At 38.7% G+C, this 22,089-nt stretch overlaps 1 pseudogene; it reads left to right on the top strand.

Moving 5' to 3' along the window:
- The window catches only part of LOC139019367 (polyadenylate-binding protein 4-like), a 28,352-nt pseudogene extending 13,748 nt beyond the window's left edge, over positions 1–14,604 (top strand).
- Positions 14,605–22,089: the final 7,485 nt, after the last annotated feature.

Raw genomic sequence — 22,089 nt, 5'->3', positions numbered from 1 at the left:
TTTTGCTGCTGCTTTGGGCCTTTGCCTGTGCAGGACTCTGCTTCTCATCAGCATCTCCTGCCTCCTGTGAACCCCCTGCCTAGGGCCTTGCTTAGTTTTCCTTCTGCTTGATCGTTCTTCCTCATGTAGACCCCAGTCTGGTCACCTGTTGCATGTCCCTTCATGCGTTGAAATGCTCAGGTTCAGAATTTGGCCTTGCTTCCGATAGCTAAGACTATGTACCCTTCTTATGTTTGTGGACATCCTGGCCTTGAGCCCATATATCCTCTCCAGGCCATGTGGAGAAGTTAGATTCTCAGTTCTTATCAGTTAACATAGTACCTCTTGGGCTGTCCCTGAGTGGAATTTCTCATTTTCCCACTTATATTCCCTTAACTCATTCCTTTATTCCTCTTCTTGCTAATATTTCTTGGCTCATTTCCACCCTATGACCTCTGGTTTTATGAGAGAACCAGATGCAGATGTGGGGAATTTTCCTAATTTTTTTCCACAGACCCTCTGCAGAGTTGCTGTGGTGAAGCCATTTGTATTAACAATATGACACCACTTTTCCGTGGTGTAGACGTAGGGATAAAAAGGACACATGATGCCGGCCAGCGTGGCTCAGTGGTCAAGAGTTGACCTATGAACCAGGACGTCAAGGTTCGATGCCCAGTCAGGGTACATGCCCGGGTTGTGGGCTTGATCCCCCACGTGGGGCACACAGTGTGGGGCAAGCAGGAGGCAGCTGATCAATGATTCTCTCTCATCATTGATGTTTCTCTCTCTCTCCCTCTCCCTTCCTCTCTGAAATCAATAAAAGTGTATTTTTTTTAAAAAAAGGACACAGAGTGTTGACCTTGAAAAATGCTTCAAAAACTGTATGCAAGGGACCACAGAGATAAAAGACAGAAACAATAACAAAAATATGTGATTAGGTGAATATTCTGAGGGAAATAGAATCAATTAAAATAAGATATAATTGCCTCCATTGGCTACGCTTTTCTTGTGTACTATGTGTGTATGTCAGGGAAACCGCTGGGACCATCTGTTAAATGTTTATTTCCATTGTTACTTCTGAGGTGCCAAAAAAAGCCTGTAATGGGAAGAAAGAGGAAAATAGCCTTTAACATGGTTGGAGACTGATCAAGAAAAGGAAAAGCCAGATGCCAAATTCAGGCTCAAATTCTGTCTTCCTTTTTATAATCAGAAAGTTCTAGAATAACCAAGTCTATCTTTTCAAGGATCTCTGCTTTTTTCTCGATTTAAAAATACTCCTTTATGGCAGGGGGAATAAAGATTTGGGATGGAGACATTTTGTCATTTGTTGATACTTTTTTGAAAGGACAAAGGAAATAGAGACAAGACAGGAAATTAACCACTCTACTTGTTAGCTCTTCTGGAAAAAAGTTTGACAAGAGTGAAGCCTTCAGCCAAAATAAGGTACAAGAACTTGTCTGTACAATTTAATTATTCATGTTTCCCCTGCCCATTATTAGTCTAGATAATCAAATACTGAGTGACCCAGAAAGACTGAAAAACAAAAAAGCATTTTCCCTTTGGCCTCACATGCTCCTAAAGTTTAATCTTGCTTGCTGACATCCAAGAATAGCTTCATCATGGAAAAATAGAAGAAGAAAGTAATTAGCATCTCTGAACAACCCTTGAAAGTTTGTGTTTACAATGGATTAAATTTATAAGAAGAAAAATGGGGGTTTCTGTTCCCTAAACTATAAGAATTTGTATAGACAATACCTAAACTGCCGGCAGCTTCAGAGACAATTACCCAAATCCTGTTGCCAAAAACTAATTTTATTTGGTAAAAAGCAAAGGGAGTCTTCTTGTTTGGCCCAAACCTCAAATTAGCCGGCAAATAACAAATTCTCACTTTTTCTCCACCTAAATAAAAAAATCACCTACTTAAACACTGAATTTTCAGAGATTGAAACTAACATATAGGACTGAATTTCAAGTATAGTAACCATTTAACAAAGATCATTAGGTACTTCAGTAAGTAAACTCTTTGGCTAGACTGCAACAGAGAAAAATTAGGTGAAAAGTCAATTTGTTTAAAGGAATTTATAGTGAGATTTAAGTACTTTATGGAATAAATTATCTTAGGCTCATCCTAGGGAAGGGCCATGTTTTTGGTGACAGTAAAGAATTATGGTGCTTAATAGGTACTAGCTCATGTGATCCTCACATCCCAACAAGGCAGGTATTTTTATCCCTATGTGTTATCTCTGTTTTTTTCAGAGTGAATTTTTTTGAAACATCTCAGAGTAAATCACAGATATGATGCCTCTTTCTTCTAAAAAAATCAGTGTGGATTTTTCTATTATCAACTATTTTTCTTATATAAACACAGCACAATGATCAACCTCAGAAAATTAACCTTGACATAATATTCTTATCTAATTTATAGACAATCGAATTTTGTCAGTCAGCCCACTAGTGTTTTGTCTTATTATTTTTTTAATCAAAAGAAAAATATTATCTGGTTCAGGATCCAATCTATGATTACAGGCTGCATTCAGTTGTCACATCTTTTTAGTGTCCTTTAACTTGGAACAATTCCACAGGCTTCTGTGTCTTTCATGATATTAGCATTTTTGAATAGCATCATATAAAATGTTCCTCGAAAAATGGGAAATCTCAGCAGATAAATAAAAACAACAAAAAGAAGCAAAGAGAAGATTTAGAATTGAAAAATACAATAACTGATATAAGAAAATCACTGGATGAGCTCATAAGAAAAATGGTGGCACATTGTTATTTAAATAACTCATACTGTTTTTGACAACTACGGAATCTTTTTCATCTCAAGTTCTTAGCAAGCAATGTAAGTTCAGGTCATTCCACATAGTAGACATTATTAGAAACAGATACCATTCATTAACTACAAAAACAAAAACCACATAGTTTGAAACGAAGTGTGCATTTAAAATTTATTCTCCCAATTCCATTCCAGTGTCAATAACTGGCATTCATTTTATAAATCAACTTAATATAAGGATTCTTCTTGAATATATTAAAATCATTCTCCAAAAAGGAAACTACTACTAGAGACCACTATTCTTTTAAAATATGTTCCTCAAAATTTAAGACAGTAAAAGTAACAGCACTCATAAGTATAATGTAATGTATTCTTTCGAAAGTCACTCAAACACATTATTTTATTTGATCCTAATAACAGGAATATATCCATTTTACAGATTTAAAAACAAGAGGCCTGTATAGATGAGGAAGGTGCTCACTGTCCCTGTAGTAACAGTATATTTTACATTGTAAACCCAAGTTCCCTAAGATTTAAGCAAATGTCTAATGCCTGATTCATGTATTATTATAAATGGACATCACAACAGGTAGGCCCAATCAGCATGATAACACAGGGGAGTAGGGACAAAACACTGCTCTATGTCGATTGAAGCATATATTTCATGGGAATCTTTCAGACAACTACCAGATTTCTTTCATTTTTCCTGATAACCAAAAATGTAAAACAACATCTTTTTTTAAGGGAAACCATCATTTCCTATGATACCTTGCTCTATAAAATAATTGAAGTATATATTGAACAAAAATAGAATCTATAATATAGACTTCTAGTCAAGATAGGTACTCTAGGTAAATTTAGTATTCAAATCATCCCACAATCATATCAAAATTACAGCTAAACTACAGAACAACCATCATTCACAATGGCCTAAAATCTAGCTGAACAGAAGTCCTACAACTAAGAATATAAAGAAGTAAAATCAAGACTGGCAGAAGGGGTGGAGACATGAATGAACCTGTCCACATTCAAGTGTGTTGATAAAAGCCAGGAGGAATATCTTAGATGCAGAATTCCCCCCTGAGGAGCAGGGTTCCATTGCCAGGAAGAGAAGTACCTCATAACTTCTGGCTGTGAAAACCAGCAGGGATTATGGCTGAGTGAGACATGGCTGCTGGAATCCCAGGTAGTTCCTCTTAAAGGGCCCATGCACAGACTTACTCCCTCTGAGCTCCAGCACTGGGGCAGCGGTTCTCAACCTGTGGGTCGCGACCCCTTTGGTGGTTGAACGACCCTTTCACAGGGGTCACCTAAGACCATCCTGCATATCAGATATTTACATTACGATTCATAACAGTGGCAACATTACAGTTATGAAGTAGCAACGAAAATAATTTTATGGTTGGGGGTCACAATATGAGGAACTGTTTTAAAGGGCCAGAAGGTTGAGAACCACTGACTGGGGCAAAAGCTTGAAAGGAACTAGGAACATATGAGAATACATTGAATTATCTGGCATCAGGGCAAGAGCTGGGATGGCAGCTTTCTGCCAGGAAAAAGAGTGCTGGCAGAAGCCATTGTTCCTTTTCTGTAACCCTTACCCCATCCCCCAGAGCTAGCAAGCGGGTGCCATATCTGAGTCTACATCAACCTGGCCCACACTGTTTGTCCCTCCCTGGTGATTCCCTGAGACACCCACCCCAACCCAATTTGCAGGCCCACCCAAGCTGTTTCCATATGAATGGCTTGTGTTGGCTCATGCTTCAGACTTTCTTAACCCTTTGAGTGCCAACCAATATCCTAGGAACTATGCTAAAATTGCCAAGGCATTTTTGCTGATTTTACAGCAGTTTAGAAAAAAATTATGAATTGCAAGTAAATGAAGTTACATATTCAAAAACTTAAGGAAAGATTTATTACATTTGTTTTCATCTTTGACATATATTGTTTGCTGATTGTATTATAAAATACTAGTAGAAAAAAAATTGCCGATAGCACTCCCGGCACTTTTGGTGAAAGACAGGAGGAATGCGATCACGCTCCCTGGCACTCAAAGGGTTATAATCTCTTAAACAAGAAGCATCTGGCCTCTCATTAAGTGTCCCTAGCCCTGGCACTAGCAACAGCTGGTCTTTGTTCAAAACTTGGCCTCACCTGGGCACCTACAAACCCAACACAAGAAGCAGCCATCTATAGATCAGTTTGTAGCTCATGCTGAGAGGCCGAGGTGGCCCCAGGCAGAACACAGGCAGTGGCTGATCTTACCTGTACCTCCTGGGAGGCCCCAGAGTCAGTGCACCTGGTGGGTAGATTCAGACCATGTCAAAGCATCACCAAACCACCTCTTTAAACAACACACTCAAGGGGTGGACTCAATGGACATCAGAGCCCAGATGAAGTAAGTTCACCACCACCAAACCAGTATTACATGAAATGTTAAAAGGTTTTGTGAGTGTGAGGATAAGAAAAAGGCCTCTTTTTTACTTGCTATAGCCTTCCACAACTTATGAGAATCACCTGGTAATTAACCCCCAAGATTCAAACAGCCCTCTGTTCAAATGCTGGCAAGACAAGATAAGCTACTTTCAAGGCTACATTCTTGCATACCCCTCCTCCCTGACATTTTTATAACTCAGGGATAATTCGCACAAAGAAGTTTCTAGTTAAAAAGTTCCCTTCCCGTCTCCTCTTCAAACAAGCCACTTTGGAACTCTTCATAATTTTTACTCTAAACATGTTTTACTGCTTGGGAAAAAAACTGATAAGACACCTTCCTAGGACATCTGCAGACTATCTCAGCCCCAAATCTCCCTCCCTTCCTTATCACCTAGCAACAGTAGCCATTACCCTTTAAAGAGCAGGCCACTGTTTATCACCTGCCCTCGTATTAATTAGCAATGCACCGGCCCTTTCCCTTCAGGAAAAGTAAAATAAACTTCCTCCCTAACCAGTTCGGCTCAGTGGATAGAGCATAGGCCTGCAAACTGAAAGGTCCCAGGTTCGATTCCAGTCAAGAGCATGTACCCTGGTTGCAGGCACATCCCCAGTAGGAGGTGTGCAGGAGGCAGCTGATCGATGTTTCTCTCTCATCGATGTTTCTAACTCTCTGCATCTCTTCTTTTAGTTGTGAATTCTAACAGGTCTTCTTGAAGAAGAAGAAGAAGAAGAAGAAGAAGAAGACCAAAAATATGAACAATAAAATGAAAATAAACTCATATTATCAACAATTGAATCTAAAAAGCAAAATATACAAGGAGAACAGAAACAGACTCATAGATATAGAGAATATTTTGACAGTTGCCAGATGGAAGGGGGTTTAGGATATGGGTGAGAAAGGTAAAGGAGTTAAGAACTACAAATTTGTTGGTGCAGAATAGTCATGGGAATGTAAAGTACAGCATAGAGAAAAATAAAAATAAATAAAATATCCTGTAATATTCTGTACCTTAGAAAGTGACTGTTAAGTTAAAATGTCCCTACATAAAGAAGGCTGTCCAATAAGCTTAATATTCAATAATTTATTCTGGGACCTAGTTTATTGCCAATGATCAGAATGAAGTATACCAAGAAGTCAATTAATTAAGAATTTATCTTTTAGACAACAAAATATTGATACCTTGGCAGGTATCAAATAATTTGAACTTCTAAGGAAATTTATAATTAAGTTTTAAAATGATAAACATTTGTAGGAAAGAAAGTCAGGATTTTAACCAGTTAACTATAGAAGATTATAAATAGTACATAAATACTATGAATAAATAGGTGGTTTCTCAGGGAACAATGAAACAAAGTAAATCCTGATTGCAATGTGGTAATGTTGACAAATAGATGGGCAAGACTGAGGAAATTATTTTTGTAGGACATGATAAGGAAAGACATGAGGAAAGAAGAGCAAGACAATAAATTAGGGAGGAAATAAAAAAGCATTTGTTTAGAGGTAAAAGTTCTCAGAATCCCCAGATGCTTTCACATATAATTGAGTCATTTTACTTTCTCTTCTTTGAAGAGGGTTTAGAGATTATTTTAAGATGTGATGGCAAATTAAAGTGAAAATTATATGTCCAAAGAATTAGGCATAAAAACAATCACCATCTCCTCTCCATTTTATTTATCACCAAATCTACACCTCCTTCTATATTCTTGATCTTTGTGAATGGTAAAACCACCCATCTAGTTTCTAACCCAGAATCCTTCTTCACACCCTTCTCATATAATCTGTCATCAAATCTTAAAAGCAACTTTCTAAATATTTCTTGAAACTGCCCACTCTTCTAGTTTCACCCCTTCAGTCCATGCTGTGGCCTCCTAAAAGGTTTTGGCTCCAAGAGTCTAATGCCTCCACCCCCACCTACTTGCCACCGTGATCTTTTTAAAGTAAAACATTGATCATGGCACTCTACTTAAAATCTCTCAGTGCCACCTCATAGCTTTAGAAAAGTTTAGACTCATGGATCCTGCCTGGTTTTTTAGCTTCATCTTGACAACCCCATACCTACACATTTTGTTCCTGGCACACTGAACAATACATACTATACTCCATGCCATATTATTCCCTCTGCCAACCAATTTACCTATGTACTTATCACTTGTCTTTTAAACTTTGGTTCACATGCAATCATCTCCTCTAGAATGCCTTCTTTAATCCCTCAGCATGATTTCCATATCTATCTTTTTGGCTCCCATCTTATAGCTTCAGGTCTAAAACATAATCCTGGCCCAGCCCAAGAGGTCATGGTTCAATTCCTGGTCAGGGCATATGCCCAGGTTGTGGGCTTGATCCCCAGTGTGGGGTGCTCAGGAGGCAGACAATCAATGATTCTCTCTCATCATTGATTTCTCTCTCTCTCTCTCTCTCTCTCTCTCTCTCTCTCTCTCTGAAATCAATAAGAATAAAAAAATAAAATAAATTTTAAAAAACCATAATCCTGGTGGATTAGGAGAAAGCCACCCAGGCAATTGTCCTGGAGACCAATCTTTAAGAAAGCATATGTCATTAGGAGCATTGCAAAGAGAAAAAATTGTGTTTATCAGTACTGTATGTGGTTAGAAGGACTGCTTTGACAAGCTCTAGAAATCAGGAATATGCTTGAATAGTAATAAATGATTTCTAAACCGCCTTGGAAAGAGCATGTTTGGGTAGCTTCTGTGTCTTTGTTTTGCTGGTTAGGGTTTGCAAGTTCATAGTCAGAGCTGAGCTGCTTAGGACAACACAGGAGAGGGTATCATTTGCCCTCAGAGGTCCCTCTCCATTGCTTCCCCTCACTGTGCTAATGGTGTGGTGATCTTTGCAAAACTGTGTTCTCCCCTCTCACCCAAAACAGAAAAAATGCTTAAAGAACATCATTTTGAAGTGGAACCAAGTATCTAGTTATCTTTCTCGAAGGTACACCATGTTTCTGTCTGGTTCTGATTAGTATATTTATCACATGATCTTGTAACAAGTCAAATTCCTTATCTAGATTCTCCATATGCTTCCCAAGGACCAAGACTGAGACCTTTTTAAAAAATTTTTTGTAACAAGTCTGAAAAAGGGGCATGCTTAGTAAAGTGTGTGATCTTGAAGTATAATGAACTGACACCCAAAGTTCAATATTTATCTAGCACTGTCCAGAGAATAATGACTCAAGTCAAATAGATAAGAATATTCTGTTCACTAAAGAGGCATTCTTTTTTGTGGAATAAGTACAGATAATTTTGAGTGAAAGAGCCTTTAAAACTACCCTCCTCTCTTTGGTTTGACTTCATGTTTACCAAGTAAACTATAGATTGTTCATTTCTTAGATATTAAGAAATAAAGAGTCCTAGATGGAAAAGACAAAATCTGTAGTCACTGGAAAAATATATCAGCCATTGTAAGTCAATACATTTACATTCTAGTTTATATATTGCTCTCTTTACATGTGATTAGCAGGAGATAGGATCTCTGAAACTGATCAATTATGTGTACATGAACAAAATTTAACATCTGGACCTCTTACTCTGGTGACTTCATTAAGGTACTATCACTCTTTCAGAGATCTTGGGAAAATAAAATAATACATATGTTATCATTTTCAAAATTATAAGGCTCCTACACATATTTTTATTCCTTTTTGACAAGAATGACCTGTATATTTCAAAGGATGTTTTAGCTTTGATTTTCTCTCTAAAATATCATTTCATTTTGGCACTACTTCTGGCCAGTAGAAAGTTCATGGTCTTGTCCTGATTTAAACTAATATTTTCCTTCTCTCTGCTGCCAGTAAAATATTATTATACTCAACTTTTCTCAAGAGAAATATGTTCTGTATTTCTTCATAGTAGCCTACAACACTGAAGGGGGGAAGGGGTACCTTTGACCTGATGAGTCTTTTTTCTGGAAAATATACAAAGTACTATTAAAAATGCTATTAAGGTCTTTCAGGATCAAGTTGCATTACTTTAATAGAGAAGAACCCTACACAGATGTGCCATTACAAGAAATGATGTATTTTCTGAAAATGACCCATGTTGACTTGGCAGTTGTTTAAATATTACGTCAATCAATTATATTTAAAATCTCAAGCAGATTGGAAAGTTCAGAAAAAAGGTAATATCAAGGGCAAGTAAAATTATTTTCTGGAAACTTCTGCTACTTGACTTGAGCTTTGTAAAATTCAAAACAAATATAAATTATCTTAAATTTTGTTAAATGGCAATATTGAGTCATGCTCCTTAGCCCATGTTGGAATTCAAGAATTTTCAGATTTTAGAAAGGTAATATCATGTATTGCCATATATTTAGTGTAATAGCAGTAAATGGTTCTTTGAAAAAAAAAGTTGTGTGTATACATAAGTTTATGACTTTTGATGATTAAACAATGTATCACAAAATTATAAATAATAATAAAAATACAATACTCTCTTGTAATTTTATATAGCCAATTGATTTTCACAGAATGCATTAATTTTGCCTCTTACATCCATAGCCAACCTATGGTTATGATTTATGAAGGAATGCATTTCAATCATGAATTTTGATTGCTATTTCCCTTAACTTAATATTGTGGGTGGAGATAATTGTTCTTTTTCTAGCTTCTTTAACTGTTCATTTCTTTTCATATATATCCATAGATACATAAATATAGACATAAGTAGACATATAAACACATATTAAATATATTTCAGGCCTTACATTTCTAATTTTTACTGTAGCTGTAAATTTTATGTTGTACTCTCTTATTGTTTAGCTTTTATTTGTCTCTCAAATAGGTTGGATTAAATTATAAATTATTGATTTATAGAAAAAAAAATGGTATAGAGGCACTACTTTTGGACCCATTAAACCTCTCCAAATTCCCCAGCCTATATTTACCTATTTCAACAATTTTGAAGCATAGCCAGCAAAATATTTACAAGTTTTACTTCAATTGAAAAGTAAGTTTGGGAAGACAGGGTTAAACAAAGTTGAACAAATTTCCTTAAAGCAGGATTAATATGCTAATATGCATTGTAAATCTATAAAAAGGAGACATGGGATGTGACATTTTCTAAAACTATTTGACTACATTTTTTTTTCTTATCTAAAATACTTAGGTCTTATGAAACAATTTTGAGCAGGGGTGGAGAATGTCCGGCCTGAGGGCTATATAAGGCCCAAGAAATCATTTGGTCTGGCCTTGCCAAGATATTAGGGTTGAGTTAATTAAATGTTTGACCAAATATAGCAGGCTAATTTTTAAGTTGATAATTTTGTATGGCCTGAGAATAATGTTATAAATATCCAATTGGCACTGGGCAGTAAAAGGTTTCCCACCCCTGATTTAGAGAGATATTAACTACACTATAGCACTTGGTATCAATAACGCAAATTCTACCTATATTCATCACTTAATATTAGGCGAAGTTGTTCATTGCAAATAATAGAAGTCACTGCTGAACAAGTTTAAGCTTAAAATAAATTTATTAAAAGGTAATTAGACAAAAAATTCTCCAAAAAAAAGCCAGAGAATCAACTTTAGAGACTAGCAGGAACAATACCCAAGTCACATCAGTAGGTTGCTTTTTGGCACCACTAAAATGGCAGCGTTGTTGTTTTTTTAAGTCACAAACTGACAAAACGGCAGATTAAAAAGACCACCAGCAGCAGTACAGTTTGAAACCCAGAAACCAAGTGAGTTACTGCTTACTACTTTAAGAGATTAGGGAACATTGAACATGTGTTTCAGGCTGACTAGCACATAAGGACCCCCAAACAGTTCAAAAGTTAGAAGCACCATTTATCTCTGAAACTGGGAGTAGGTTTGGGGGGAAGTAATATGGAGCTAAAAACAAGATAATTCACTAAAAAATCTGTATAAAAAGCAATTTGGTCTTAAAAACTGTCATTCATACCATATAGCAGTGTGACTGCTGGTTAAAACTATAAATTTATTCTAGGGAGTCTTCAAATGCTGGCATACCAGGCCCAGGTGATGGCAGAAATACGATACTAAAAATAGGGAGAGTTTCCTAAATAAAAAAATCTACATTTTGAGCAACAACCCATAGCCTCTTTCTTTCTGATCTGATTACGGTATTCTTTTTTTTTTAATGGAGTTTTTTCTTTATTGAGAAACTTAAAGACTTGGATAAATAAAACCAGTTTCTGGGGGAGCGGGGAAGATCAAAACCCACAAGAGGGGGGAAAAAAAGTTAACACTGTCTGAGCCGTAGCAGAACCCAGAGAATATATTCTTTTAATTGAATAATTCTAGGTGCTTCATAATTGAACATTTGATACAAAATGCCCTATTAAATTTGCAATTTGTGGTTCTTAGCATTGAGATCCATAGGACAAGCTACGAAGTCTTCAAACATTGAGCTGAATTTCATGAGGGGTTATTTGGCTTTTGAATTGTTATTCCCTTGCCTAAGAGGTAGCAGCAGCAACGAGACCCAAGAGGCTGCAGACAAGGCCATTGAGAAGATGAATGGCATGCTCCTCAATGACTGCAGAGTATTTGTGGGCAGATTCAAGTCTCAAAAAGAGAGGGAAGCTGAGCTTGGGGCCAAAGCCAAGGAGTTCACTAATGTGTATATCAAAAACTTTGGGAAGAGGTGGATGATCATGAGTCTGAAAGAGCTGTTCAGCCAGTTTGGTAAGACCTTAAGTGTCAAGGTGATGAGAGATCCCATTGGGAAATCCAAAGGCTTTGGCTTTGTGAGTTACGGAAAACATGAGGATGCCAATAAGGCTGTGGAAGAGATGAATGGAAAAGAAATCAGTGGGAAAGTCATTTTTGTAGGCGTGCACAGAAGAAAGTGGAACGGCAGGCCGACTTAAAACGGAAATTTGAAAAGCTGAAGCAAGAGAGAATTAGTCGATATCAGGAGGTGAATCTCTACATTAAGAACTTGGATGACACCATTGGCGATGAGAAGTTAAGGAAAGAGTTTTCTCCTTTCGGATCCATCACCAGGGCTAAGGTAATGCTGGAGGATGGGAGAAGCAAAGGGTTTGGCTTTGTCTGCTTCTCATCTCCTGAAGAGACCACCAAGGCAGTCACTGAGATGAATGGATGCATCGTGGGCTCCAAGCCACTGTATGTCACCCTGGCCCAGAGGAAGCAAGAGGGAAAGGCTCACCTGACCAACCAGTATAGGCAGCAGGTGGCTGGAATGAGAGCACTCCCTGCCAATGTCATCTTAAATCAGTTCCAGCCTGCAGCTGGTAGCTACTTTGTGCCAGTAGTTCCACAGGCTCAGGAAAGGCCTCCATATTACACACCTAAATAGTTAACACAAATGAGACCTAATCCACACTGGCAGCAAGGTGGGAGACCTCAAGGCTTCCAAGAAATGCCAAGTGCTATCCACCAGTCTGGGCCTCATCCAACTCTTTGCCATCTGGTTCCAACTGGTAATGCTCCGGCCTCTTGTGGCCTCCCTACTACTGCTCAGAGAGTTGGGTCTGAGTGCCCAGACCACTTGGCTATGGACTTTGGTGGGGCTGACTGACAGCTGCCAGTCTGGAGGTGTTCCCACAGCTGTGCAGAACTTAGCACCTGGCGCTGCTGTGGCTGCTGCTGCTCCTCGGGCTGTTGCACCTTACAAGTATGCCTCCAGTGTCCGCAGCCCTCACCCTGCCATACCACCTCTGCAGGCACCCCAGCCTGCCGTCCGTGTGCAGGGGCAGGAGCCCCTGTCCGCCTCCATGTTGGCCTCAGCACCCCCCCTTCCCTCCGCCTGCCCCCTCCCCCCGCCCCCCCCACAGGAACAGAAGCAGATGCTGGGCGAACATTTGTTTTCTCTCATCCAAACCATGCATTCAAACCTGGCTGGCAAGATTACGGGAAAGCTTCTAGAGTACGGTATTCTTCCCTCCAGGATTCCTTTCCAGGAAATCTAATCAGGCTCAAAGAAGAGCCCTATAGACAGAGTTGAGTGTATCCACTAAAACGACCCAATCAGATTGTCTTATAGTGAAGTCCAATAATTGACAATTTTCATCAAGGAAATAATTTTCAGTTTCTTACTACTTGAAAATTAAACATAAAAGGATCACCAAACACTTACGAAATGTATCAATGGAAAAGACAGAAACCAAAACAAAAAGTGGACTTCAAGAGAAACAAAAACAAATTTCAAAAGAACTTTTAAACTGTAATTAAATTTTTTAAAAATATAAAAGATGTTTACATCCTTGAAATAAGACTAGAAAGCTATTAAAATTTTCCAGAGAAAAAAGAGTTGTTAAATATTAAAAACATGATAATGCAAATTAAACTTTCAATAGAAGAATTAAAAGAGAAATAAAACCCAGAAAGTGGAATCCTCCTATAAAGAATGTATGGATAAATTTAAATAATAGGAAAGAAATGGGAAATGGGAAAGAAGGTATTAGAGAATTAGAGGATGTATCAGTTATTTACTATTTAATAACAAATCACCCCCAAACAATGAGTTAAAACAATTTATTATTTTTCATAAATTTGTTGGTTGACTGGGCTCAGCATATAGGTATTCTCCTCTTTTGCTTAGGGCAGTCACATAAATACATTCTGACTTAAAACCGCTTGCGGCTCTGTAGTCCAAGATGCCCTCTCACTCTCCAGGCCTCTCTCCACATCACCTCTCACTATTGAGTAATCTACTCTAAGCTTATTTACAGAAGAAAAATAATAAAGAGGAAGTGTCCAATCCTCTTATAGCCTGGGCCTAGATGTCTCAGACATCACCTCTGCCACTTTCTATTGGAAAAGCAACTCATAAGACCAAACCAGATTCCATGAGAAAGATAATAGAGCTCACCTGTTAATGTGAGGCTCAGAATGTGAATAGTGTTTGGAGGGGTTATTGGCCATTGTCTTTATGATCAATCTTCCATACCACATAAGATGACTTCAGGATTTCCAACATCCCCAAAATAGGAGTTTGAGGAAAAAAGAACAGAAACAGTGAGGAAAGAATAAAAAAATTAGAAAATAATATATTTTTAAGTTATCAGAACTGAAGGATGTGAATTTCCAGATTGAAAAGGCTTATCAGAGCTCCAATAGCAAAATAAACAAGCAAAAAGACCCATACTAATAAACATTGTCATGAAATGTTAGACCATAAAGAGAATATCCTAAAAGCTTCTTTTAAAAGGTTGTATTTTAAAAATTAAGAATCAAATAACAGTAGACTTATCAAAAACAAAAATAGAACCTAAAATATGGTGAAACAATAGCTTCAAAATCCCAAGAGGGAAAAATGACTTCTAACCCATAATTCTATACCTAGAAAAACTATCAATCTTGTTTGAAATGGAATATATTTTTAGACAAGCAATTTCTCAAATAATAACAATCCCATGCATACTATCTCAGAACTACTGGAGGATAGATTCTACCAAAATTAGTAAATAAACAAAGAAAGAGTAAGAAATTGGATCTAACTCAGGAGAAAAATGAAAAGACAATGTGAACAAAAAGGAGATATGCCAGAAGCCAATTCCAGCATGTCATAATTGCAAGAGTTTCATCAAAAGGTTGATGGAACTTGGGGGCTCAACAAGGGCTGAGTCACATATGTTGTCACCTGTTGGGAATGGCTGAAGGCATTTCCCCAAACCTGAAAAGGGATGATTGCTTGGCTGCCAGACAGCTCAGGGCATCTTAATCTATATGTTATTGCCTCCTACTGGCCAAACACCTGAACAGCCGTAGGCTAATTCTCCCCATTCTGACAATGGACTCTGTATACGAAGCCCTGACCCTTTGAAGTGTATAGCTCTGCCTGGCCTCAGGACAAATTGTGTTAATAAGAAAGCATGGGGTCCTGAGACGAGGAGATCTTAGTTTCCTTTAAACTAGGCTCCTCTGACCCCAAATGCCTTTCAAAATTATATTTCGTCTCTGGACTGTTTAATCTACGCACAGCTTTCTCCAGATTCCAGAACTCTTCTAGATGCCAGATCAAGAACCCCGGCAGAGATAACTAGAGATCCACGGTTAATAGTTGTGTAACAGCTCTAGAGATCAACCAATTTGCTTTGGAATAGGAAAACAGATGGCTCCAAAAGGGTATCTTTAAGAAGCTAAGCAAATGAAATAAATATAATTATGAACTCCAAAAATAAAACAAAATCAAAAATTATAATACATAATATAATTTAGCTGTGAATAATATTTATAGTTGTAATAATGCAAACACTAATACTGATCTAACCCAAAATGATAATATATCCATATTGAGAGGCTAGATGGTAAGGAAATGAATGGTTAGTGGAGCAGGACAGTGGAAGTAGGAGAAATATCTTTTATACAAGAATGTAAACAGATAATATCTAAAGCTAAAGTTCAGATTAGCAGTTAAGCATGTTATCAAGAAATAAGAAAAAATTCCAGAGCAAACAGCTGATTTGAAAGTGGGTATGAGGAGGATACTCTGGGAAGTGGGTATGAGAAAGATAAATACAGGGGATCACTGATTCATTGTAGCTTTTTAAAACTATTGTATTTTAAAAACTAGGTGTATATATAACTTTTTTAAAACATAATTTTAAAATAACACAAATTTCCATTGATGGGAATATTAAATGGTGCAGTTGCTATGGAGAACAAAGTTAAAATAGAATTATATAATCCAGCAACTCCACTTCTGAGTATATATTCAAAATAATTAAAAGCAGGATCCTGAGGAGATATTTGTACACCCAAGTTTATAGCAATAGACAAAATGTAGAGCCAACCCAAATGACCATCAATGGATGAATGCATAAACAAAATGTGGTACAACATGAATGGTAACTTGAGGACACTGTGCTGAGAGTCACAAAAAGTTAAATACTGTATGATTCCACTAATATGAGGTATCTAGATTAGTCAAACTCATAAGAACAGTAATAAGAAAAAAACACTCACAAAGCCCTGGCTAGGTAGCTCATTTAGTTAGAGCATCATCCTGGTACACCAAGGTTATGAGTTTTATCCCAGTCAGGGCACATACAGAAAACAATCAATGAATGCATAAATAAGTGGAACAAGTCAATGTTTCTCTCTCAAATAAAAAACAAATACTCTCACAAGGATACCATTAAATTTATTAGATGATATTAAATTGACTACTTTTAGGACTTAACAAATATGAGGAATTAATAACAATTCATGATGAATTATGTAATTTAAAATTATAATTTCCCCTAATATTTACATAATTTAACCCGTATTAGTAATTCTGCATTTTATAGCCACTAAAGCATCTAATTGAAGTCTAAAATGATAACTGAAAAAGTAATGCCACATCTGCATAATTTCAGTGCAGTGACATCTCTAGACAATTGTTATTGCCAGTTAGATGAAGAAAGTCCAAGAACTCAGAACGAGAGCTTAAAAAGAAAAATAGCTAACTTGAGCAATGCAACCTTCTCTAGGAAACAAACTCAAATTTTGTATGTAGGGCTTCAGTCAAAATATTACCAATTGATCAGAGTATTGCTATACATTATACAATTTGATTTCTTGTTTTTGACAGGTACCTTTCCCAAGACACTGGCAACTTTCTTGACTTTGTGTTATTGTTTTTTTTAATCAGAGGAGCTTATTCTAACTTTGATTTTGAAAGAGGCTATTTGTTTTCAAAGTTTCAAAGAGTTAAAACTAACAATTTTATGATTGTGGAGTACACAGATGGGGCTCACACAAATAGTTATTCTGTAGGTTCTATTCATGTTCCTTGATTGAGACAAAAACTATTATTTATGTTTCTATGGATTGAGGTTCACATGAAAACAGCTCTTTTTCACTACCATTAAATAGTCTGAATTATAAAATTTTTATAAAGAATTTCATGGCTTTTAACAGTATTTGCTCCAACTATTTTTGAAAGTGAATTGCTATAAAAACCTCATATGAAACAATTTACCTATTTCAAAACTTTATTTTGATGGAAACATATATTACAATTTTCATTAATAATTTAAAAATCTAATTTCTTCTTAAAAATCTTACAAATTCACTATATTTGTAATATTTAAGAATAATTTAAAAGATAGTAAAAGCTAGAAATTATAACCATAGCCTAAAAATTGATCATTTTCATATCATAAACCATAAATTTTTATTTTAATAATAAATTATGAAATCCATTCTTACATGTCATTAGAATGACAAATGTTTGGAAGTCCATATTCATTAGCCTTCAAGACAAATTTTAAAAAAAACAGTATGCCTATTGGATATAAGAACAGATAAAAATCAGACAATCTAAATGTCCATTAACTGTTAAATGGATAGATTGTGCTACTCATACAATAGAATATTATCTACACTAATAAAAGAGAAACATGGTAATTAGCGTACGACCGCTACCCTTCCCATTGGCTAATCAGCATATTCTTATGCAAATTAACTGTCAGCCAAGATGGCGGCCAGCAGCCATGCACTGAAGTGAACAGGGAGGCTTGCTTGCTCCAGTGATGGTGGACTCCAACATTCTCCGCCTAACTTGCCGGCCTCTCAGCTGCAACTCTAAGCAACTATGTTGCAAATATAGAAGCTAAACAAAACCCCAGAAACCGGTTTTCAGACACCTGGGTTTCAGCCAGCCGGACCGCAACATTGTATTAATGTTTTCAGCAGCGAGGCCTCAGAGCTAAAGCTGGCCCAGAATAAAAAAGAAAAAAAAGGAGCGGTTGGGAGCTTCAGTCACCCGCCAGCCGGAAAACGTCCCTCAGCCCCTCAGCCAGCCCGGCCAGGCACCCCAGTGGGGACCTCCACCCTGATCCAGGACACCCTTCAGGGCAAACCAGCCAGCCCCCACCCATGCACCAGGCCTCTATTCTATATAGTACAAGGGTAATATGCCTCCCGGCACCGGGATCAGCAGAGCAGCGAGGCTCCCGGCACCGGGATCAGCGTGACAGGGGGCAGCGCCCAAACCCCCTGATCTCCCTGCGGCTCTGTGTGTGACAGGGTGCGGTGCCCCAACCCCCTGACCCGCCGTGCTCTGTTCGTGACACAGCCCTGCTCTCTGCCTGAGAGGGGGTAGCTCCCCAACCCCCTGATCACCCTGCGGCTCTGTGTTTGACAGGGTGCGGTGCCCCAACCCCCTGATCGGCCCTGCTCTGTGTGTGACAGGGTGCGGCGCCCCACCCCTCCCGCCCCCACGGGTCCTGTTTTGTGTGTGACAGGGTAGAGCCATAACCTCTCCATCGGCCCTGCCCTGAGTGTGACAGTGGTGGCGCCCCAACCTGCTGATCAGCGCTGCTCTGTGGGTGATAGAGGGTGGCGCCCCAACCCCCCTCCATGGCCTTGCTCTGTGTGTGACAGGGTAGAGCCATAACCTCCCCATTGGCCCTGCCCTGAGTGTGACAGGGTGCAGCGTCGCAGCACACCAACCCCCTGATCCGCCCTGCTCTGTGTGTGACAGGGGGCGGTGCCCCAACACCCCTATCGGCCCTACTCTGTGCGTGACGGGGGGAGCTCCTCAACCCGCTGATCGGCCCTGCTCTGTGCATGACAGGGGGGAGCTCCTCAACCCCCTGATGGGCCCTGCTCTGTGAGTGACAGGGTACGGAGCCCCAACCCCCCTTATCGGCCCTGCTCTGTGAGTGACAGGGGGCAGAGCCCCAACCCCCTGATCGGCCCTGCTCTGTGTGTGACGGGGTGGCGCTGCAACCTCCCCATTGACCCTGCCTTGAGTGTGACAGGGGGCGGTGCCCCAACCCCCCAATCGGCTGTACCCTGAGCGTGACTGAGGGTGGCATCGCACCCTCCCGATCCGCCCTGCTCTGTGCATGACAGGGGGCGGCGCCCCAACTCCCCAATCGGCCCTGCTCTGAGCCTGACCAGGGGCTACACCTAGGGATTGGGCCTGCCCTCTGCCACCCGGGAGCGGGCCTAAGCCAGCAGGTCGTTATCTCCCGAGGGGTCCCAGACTTCGAGAGGGCACAGGCTGGGCTGGGGGACCCCCCCTCGTGCACAAATTTTTGTGCACTGGGCCTCTAGTATAGTAATAAAAATTCATGAACTGTGGCTTCATTCATCTGGATGGATGAATTTCAAAGTTTTTCAGCAAAAGGTGATGGAAGCTTACATATAGTATGACTCCATTTATATAACACTTAAAAGGATGCAAAACTAAGCAGTGCAAAACTACAAATACAAACAAGGGAATGATGAACAGAAAATCTAGGATAGTGGTACCTCTGGGGGAGGGAAGTGAATGTAACAAAGAGGAGCTATAGTGGGTATCAAAATTATGAGTAATGTTTATTCTTAAAGAAAGGCAGTAACTACATGGGTATTAATTATTCATCTATACATATAAAGAGGTAATATGCAAATTAGGCCAGGAAACCATAACGGGTCACGACCAGATAGGAGGAGGTTGTGCATGCAGGTGAGGCCCAAAGCAGAGACTGAGAGGGACACAGAGGGCCTTGCCTGAGCCTGTGCGGTGGCTCCGGCGGCTCAGAGTGGACACAGGCAGGGGGGCCAGGGAGGCCTGGGGTGGAAGTCAGGCATGGGTCCAAGCTGCCTGTGGCACCAGTCAGGCCTGACTCCCGTGGCTGCTGGCACTGCATGAGTCAGGCGCAGGTCCTGGCTGTCTGCAGCGCGGGTCCAGTCTGACTCCCGTGGCAGCCCGTGGGGTGCCTCCTGGCGCGATTTCAATCGTGCGCTGGGCCTCTAGTCCTTAAATACATACTTTGTACATACTCTGGAGAAAATTGGAGTAAAGAAAGTAGAAAACTGTATGTAGACAATTCTTTTTGAAGAGGCTTGACCTTGATTGGGACATAAATAAAAAATAGGGAAAATATGTGAAAGTTTAGATTTTGTTTTGCTCTTATGCTTTTCAAGGTAGGAAAAGAGAGCTAAATGGCATAGAAAGTTTACATTAGAGAGAAGTTGAAAAAATGGGAAAGGAGAAAACTGATGTAACAAGTTAAAACTGATGTTACTTAAGTATTCTGAAGGACAGAGTCCAAGGCACACCTGAAGAGGTCAACCTTTGAAAGAAGGTGGGACTCTGCCTAATTTCAATCGAAGTGGAGTAGAAAAGGATAGAAACAGGTGAGCAGATTTATACATTTGGTGATGGAAAATCAAGGTATTTCATATCTGATGGCTTGTTCTTCCTCTTGAGGTAAGATCATTAGCTGAGAGGAAAGGATCAAAGTTGGTTTTGAGAAAAAGTGAAAGTATCTGAGAACAAACTGACCACAGGTAAATGCAGATGCTTTCTTGGACATTTTTACCTTACCTATTTCCCTTGTCTCTGCCTACAATGTATTTCCTCTTCCTTTTCTTCCAGAAAGTCTTCCCATCCTTCAAGACTCACCACATCTTCTATGTCCTCTGAAACCTTTTCTATCCCATGGTAATCCTTTCCTTAAATCTTACAACAGTTGACTATACCACTCATGTTTCACTTACTCATGGACTGTCTTGCAATAACTCTTTTGTGTTGTACATGATTTAATTTTTATGTTGTCTCCTTAACTACAGTTCCTGAGGGCAGAAATTGTCTTTCATTAAACACTGTCCCTCCCTCTTTCAGAAAAAGTGTATTCTCATACACATAGTGAACATCTGGATGTATTTTCTAAATATGCCATCTACTGAAACAAATATCCTTAAAGGCAAATGATAAAATAACTAAGAGTAAACTTTGAAACCTCTATTATTTTCTTATAACTGCTCCTGGTTTCAGTTTTTGGTTTTAGAACTTTGTTTTATTGTTGACAGTATTACAGATGTCCCTAATTTCCACACCCCTTTGCCCAGCTCCAACAAACCTCTGCCTTTTTAGAAGTTAAGGCAGAGAGCCAAGATTAACACATAATTGGTTTGCATGTTTAAAAAAATTATTCATGCTCATTAAGCTATTACTTTTTCTTACAATTTTTATGTTGTTTTTTTCATGGAGCTAGCTCTACCAAGAGATGAGGTAAAACGTTCATCAGCAAAGACAAATTATGTTAGGAATGCCATCTTGTGGTTGAGAGCAGTTCCTTACACTAACAGTTCCTTTCAGTGACCATCTTTAATTCAGAAATCAAACATCCAGCAAATTCACAAATGTATGGTTAAAACGTATTATTACTACAAAGAAAGAAAAAGTAAATATGTGCATCAATTGTGTGTGGTTTTAGTTGTCAAAAAAAGCAATGTTCATTGAAAAGGGAGACAATAGGTATAGAAGAATGGACTCCAAATATAGGGAAACTGGTACCTACAACTATAAACATACTTCTAATAAAACTATCCAAATACACTGAATTTTGGAAAAAATTTCTCTTGAAATAGGTAAGTCATTTTATTTCTGAATCCACTTCGAAGTAGTTTTGTTGATTATTACATCCTGGATTTAAATCATGTGTTCTGATTTTCAAACTACGTCACTCTAACTATAAACATCCAAAGGAGAATGGAAAACAGAACACTTATCTAATTTGGATGGTGTCACATACACATAATTATTTGTAGCCCAAACGGATTCTGAGCAGAGTTAAAAACACTGGCTCTATCTTAGCAGATAACCTACTTCCTCCATACAAATTAGCCATTTGAGCGGCAAATTATCTTTCTCATCAGAAGAGAACTAGTAATGGTTACAAATGTAGTAGTTATTAACAACTGTGTTTAAATATTTTAATTTCCAAATTAAATACCAGGCATTTTGGTCCACCTAAAAGTGGGGGTAGGGAGTGGAAACTGATGCATCCCTCATGAGTAAAGAGTACAGCACAATAGCACAAGGGTCCATGCACTATGCTACCTTTTTGTCACTTCTAGATTAAGGATCCAAAGAGCATGTAGAGGTACAAAGTTCAGTCCTAGAGGTTAGGCTATTGAAATTCCAAAAGATAATAATATAGACATAGCTAAATAAAAAGACTATTGTAC

This window comes from Myotis yumanensis, unplaced genomic scaffold (genome assembly GCF_028538775.1).
Source record: "Myotis yumanensis isolate MYYU_CA2020_CCGP unplaced genomic scaffold, mMyoYum1.0.hap1 SCAF_1, whole genome shotgun sequence".
NCBI classification, from domain to species: Eukaryota; Metazoa; Chordata; class Mammalia; order Chiroptera; family Vespertilionidae; genus Myotis; species Myotis yumanensis.
This window is presented reverse-complemented; position numbering and strand designations above follow the sequence as displayed.